Source organism: Oncorhynchus tshawytscha, linkage group LG21 (genome assembly GCF_018296145.1).
Source record: "Oncorhynchus tshawytscha isolate Ot180627B linkage group LG21, Otsh_v2.0, whole genome shotgun sequence".
Taxonomy (NCBI): Eukaryota; Metazoa; Chordata; class Actinopteri; order Salmoniformes; family Salmonidae; genus Oncorhynchus; species Oncorhynchus tshawytscha.
This window is the reverse complement of record NC_056449.1, coordinates 42,086,275-42,091,274: the sequence shown is the minus strand read 5'-3', so window position 1 is coordinate 42,091,274 and position 5,000 is coordinate 42,086,275. Positions and strand designations below refer to the sequence as shown.

General features: G+C 47.4%; 1 protein-coding gene across 1 annotated transcript in view; it reads right to left on the bottom strand.

Moving 5' to 3' along the window:
- The window catches only part of LOC121840360 (netrin receptor unc-5 homolog), a 402,121-nt gene that overhangs the window by 137,727 nt on the left and 259,394 nt on the right, over nucleotides 1-5,000 (bottom strand). The window lies entirely within an intron of this gene.

Sequence of the window (5,000 nt, the reverse complement as noted above, 5' to 3'; positions counted from 1 at the left end):
CTCAAACCTCCAAATGAGCTTCAATGCCACACAACACTCCTTCCACAACCTTCCACAACACTCCTTCCGTGGCCTCCAACTGCTCTTATATGCTAAAACGAAATACATGCTCTTCAACCGATCGCTGCAATCCAACACAATATGTCCAGAAACTGTCAATAGGTAGAATCCCCTGAAACTGCTTATTTTTACAACGTCTTTTTTAGAAAGTCCCTCTGTCTTTTTTGTTGAGAGACCTTGCAGTTAAAGTGGTTTTAGAGTGGAGAAGAAGAAGATATATTCTCCAGAATTGAGTGAGGAGAGTGTCTTTGTTACTGTGAACAACACTGGCAAACACACATCGATTCCATTGAGTAGGCAGCATTGTGCGCAGCATCGTGTCCTGGTTTCTTGTTCAGACACTCCCACTCACACTGAAATAACTCAACGCTGAAGTTACTGAGGGTTTAAATTCACTAGCCTGCATGGGTCAGAGAGACCACAGCCCATCTTTCTTTTCTCCGGGTTAACCCAGACTCTCTCCTGCTCTTAATCTCTTAACTTTAAGATCACATCTGACTGCGGGTCATAAATCCAGTCAGTCACTCACACTGTTATATACAGTAAACTATATTTACAGCAGTACGTAGACACCCCTTTAAATGAGTGGATTCTATTTCAGCCACACCCGTTGCTGACAGGTGTATAAAATCGAGCACACAGCCATGCAATCTCCATGGACAAATATTGGCAGTAGAATGGCCTTACGGAAAAGCTCAGTGACTTTCAACGTGGCACCGTCATTGGAAGCCACTGTTCCAATTAGTCAGTTCATCAAATTTCAGCCCAGCTAGAGTTGACCCCCGGGTCAACTGTAGGTGGTGTTATTGTGAAGTGGAAACGTCTAGAAGCTGTGTAGACCAGCTAACAGAATGGGACCGTCGAGTGCTGAATGTGTATCACGCTTCTGGGTTTGGTGGATGCCAGGAGAACGCTACCTGTCCCAATACATAGTGCCAACTGTAAAGTTTGGTGGAGGAGGAATAATGGTCTGGGGCTGTTTTTCATGGTTGGGGCCCCTTAGTTCCAGTGAAGGGAAATCTTAATGCTACAGCATACAATGACATTCTAGATGATTCTGTGCTTCCAACTTTGTGGCTACATTTTGGGGAGGACCCTCTGCTGTTTCAGCATGACAATGCCCCCCCCGTGCACAAAGCGAGGTCCATACAGAAATGGTTTGTTGAGATCGGTGTGGAAGAACTTGACCTCTCCGCAGCAATGTTCCATCTAATAAAACGCCTTCCCAGAAGAGTGGAGGCTGTTATTATAGCAAAGGGGGAACCAACTCCATATTAATGCCTTCCCAGAAGAGTGGAGGCTGTTGTAGCTGCAAAAGGTGGGACCAACTCCATAGTAATGCCTTCCCAGAAGGGTGGAGGCTGTTGTAGCAGCAAAAAGGGGAACCAACTCCATATTAGCTCTCAGACCACACCCACACACAGGCAGCCCAGGGTAGCTCTCAGACCACACCCACACATATGATTTTGGAATGAGCTGTTTGACAAGCAGGTGTCCGCTTTTTTTTTTCATTTTACCGTTATTTAACTGGGCAAGTCAGTTCAGAACAAATTCTTATTTTCAATGACAGCCTAGGAACAGTGGGTTAGCTGCCTGTTCAGGGGCAGAACGACAGATTTGTACCTTGTCAGCTCGGGGGTTGAACTTGCAACCTTCCAGTTACTAGTCCACGCTTTAACCACCAGGCTACCCTGCCACCCCATCATGCTAGGCAGAGGAGAGGAGGAGGAGAGAGGAGAGGACAGGATAGGAAGAGATGGAGAGAGGAGAGGAGGAGAGGTGGACAGGTGAGGAGAGGAGAGGAGGAGAGGCAAGGTGGAGAGAGGAGAGGACAGGAGAGGGGGAAAGAGGGGAGAGGAGAGAAGGAGAGCGGGGGAGAGGAAGATGACGGGAATGAGTATGAACTTTACACACTTAACACAGGCATCCATTTCCATGACCCCCTTGTTGAGCAGAAATCGTTTTCTCAACATGTATTTATCTTCAAAGGACAGTACAAGAGAACGTGTTGTGTATTTTATCAAAGATATTTCTTGTTTTTCGGTAAGAAATGTCCTTAATGTGCCAAGAACCCAGTTACTAATCAAATTGTATTTGGGCAATTGCCACCACATAAGAAGAGCAGCTGAGCTGAAATTCAAATAAAATCCTTTCCACAGTCTCTCTCTCTCTCTCTCTCTCTCTCTCTCTCTCTCTCTCTCTAGCTCTGTCTCTCTCTCTCTCTGTCTCTCTCTCTCTCTCTCTCTCTCTCTCTCTCTCTCTCTCTAGCTCTGTCTCTCTCTCTCTAGCTCTGTCTCTCTCTCTACCTCTGTCTCTCTCTCTACCTCTGTCTCTCTCTCCCTCTCTCTAGCTCTGTCTCTCTCTCTCTAGCTCTATGTCTCTCTCTCTAGCTCTATGTCTCTCTCTCTAGCTCTATGTCTCTCTCTCTAGCTCTATGTCTCTCTAGCTCTATGTCTCTCTAGCTCTATGTCTCTCTCTCTAGCTCTATGTCTCTCTAGCTCTATGTCTCTCTAGCTCTATGTCTCTCTCTCTAGCTCTATGTCTCTCTAGCTCTATGTCTCTCTAGCTCTATGTCTCTCTAGCTCTATGTCTCTCTAGCTCTGTCTCTCTCTCTCTCTCTCTCTCTCTAGCTCTGTCTCTCTCTCTCTGTCTCTCTCTCTCTCTCTCTCTCTCTCTCTCTCTCTCTCTCTCTCTCTCTCTCTCTCTCTCTCTCTCTCTCTCTCTCTCTCTCTCTCTGTCTCTCTCTCTCTCTCTAGCTCTCTCTCTCTCTCTCCTCTCTCTAGCTCTATGTCTCTCTCTCTAGCTCTATGTCTCTCTCTCTAGCTCTATGTCTCTCTCTCTAGCTCTATGTCTCTCTCTCTAGCTCTATGTCTCTCTAGCTCTATGTCTCTCTAGCTCTGTGTCTCTCTAGCTCTGTGTCTCTCTAGCTCTGTCTCTCTCTCTCTCTCTCTAGCTCTCTCTCTCTCTCTCTCTCTCTCTCTAGCTCTCTCTCTCTCTCTCTCTCTCTCTCTCTCTCTCTCTCTCTCTCTCTCTCTCTCTCTCTCTCTCTCTCTCTCTCTCTCTCTCTCTCTCTCTCTCTCTCTCTCTCTCTCTCTCTCTCTCTCTCTCTCTCTCTCTCTCTCTCTCTCTCTCTCTCTCTCTCTCTCTCTCTCTCTCTCTCTCTCTCTCTCTCTCTCTCTCTCTCTCTCTCTAGCTCTCTCTCTCTCTAGCTCTGTCTCTCTCTAGCTCTGTCTCTCTAGCTCTGTCTCTCTCTAGCTCTGTCTCTCTCTCTCTCTCTCTCTCTCTCTCTCTCTCTCTCTCTCTCTCTCTCTCTCTAGCTCTCTCTCTAGCTCTCTCTCTCTCTCTCTCTCTAGCTCTGTCTCTCTCTCTCTAGCTCTGTCTCTCTCTCTACCTCTGTCTCTCTCTCCTCTCTCTAGCTCTGTCTCTCTCTCTAGCTCTATGTCTCTCTCTCTAGCTCTATGTCTCTCTAGCTCTATGTCTCTCTAGCTCTGTCTCTCTAGCTCTCTCTAGCTCTGTCTCTCTCTCTCTCTCTAGCTCTAGCTCTATGTCTCTCTCTCTAGCTCTATGTCTCTCTCTCTAGCTCTATGTCTCTCTAGCTCTATGTCTCTCTACCTCTGTCTCTCTCTCCCTCTCTCTAGCTCTATGTCTCTCTCTCTAGCTCTATGTCTCTCTCTCTAGCTCTATGTCTCTCTCTCTAGCTCTGTCTCTCTAGCTCTGTCTCTCTAGCTCTCTCTCTCTAGCTCTCTCTCTCTAGCTCTCTCTCTCTAGCTCTCTCTCTCTAGCTCTCTCTCTCTAGCTCTCTCTCTCTAGCTCTCTCTCTCTCTCTCTCTCTCTCTCTCTCTCTCTCTAGCTCTGTCTCTCTCTAGCTCTCTCTCTCTCTCTCTCTGTCTCTCTCTCTAGCTCTGTCTCTCTCTAGCTCTGTCTCTCTCTCTCTAGCTCTATGTCTCTCTCTCTCTCTAGTCTCTCTCTCTCTCTCTCTCTCTCTCTCTCTCTCTCTCTCTCTCTCTCTCTCTCTCTCTCTCTCTCTCTCTCTCTCTCTCTCTCTCTCTAGCTCTCTCTCTCTCTCTCTCTAGCTCTGTCTCTCTCTCTACCTCTGTCTCTCTCTCCCTCTCTCTAGCTCTGTCTCTCTCTCTAGCTCTATGTCTCTCTCTCTAGCTCTATGTCTCTCTAGCTCTATGTCTCTCTAGCTCTATGTCTCTCTAGCTCTATGTCTCTCTAGCTCTATGTCTCTCTAGCTCTGTCTCTCTCTCTAGCTCTATGTCTCTCTCTCTAGCTCTATGTCTCTCTAGCTCTATGCTCTCTCTCTCTCTCTCTCTCTCTAGCTCTCTCTCTCTCTCTCTCTCTATGTCTCTCTCTCTCTCTCTCTCTCTCTCTCTCTCTCTCTCTCTCTCTCTCTCTAGCTCTCTCTCTAGCTCTGTCTCTCTAGCTCTCTCTAGCTCTGTCTCTCTCTCTCTCTCTAGCTCTAGCTCTATGTCTCTCTCTCTAGCTCTATGTCTCTCTCTCTAGCTCTATGTCTCTCTAGCTCTATGTCTCTCTAGCTCTCTCTAGCTCTGTCTCTCTCTCTAGCTCTATGTCTCTCTAGCTCTATGTCTCTCTAGCTCTATGTCTCTCTCTCTCTCTAGCTCTAGCTCTCTCTCTCTCTCTCTCTCTCTCTCTCTCTCTCGCTCTCTTTCTCTCTCTTTCTCTCTCAGGGGAGACCAGTAAATCCCAAAATAAGAGGTGTGTAATATTAATTTACTGCTCTGAGTCAGAGTATCGCTGACAGACCGGCCATTTCCAACCTCCTTCATCACTCCTCCTCTTCCCTGCGTAGCGCCTCGCCGCACGGCCGCCGTGACCAGGGAAGGCCAGAGAGGACTACACACACATCGCTCATCATGAAACACACATTCTCACATTGACCTTTTCCTCTCCTCTCAATTCTCTCTTCCCTCATTTCT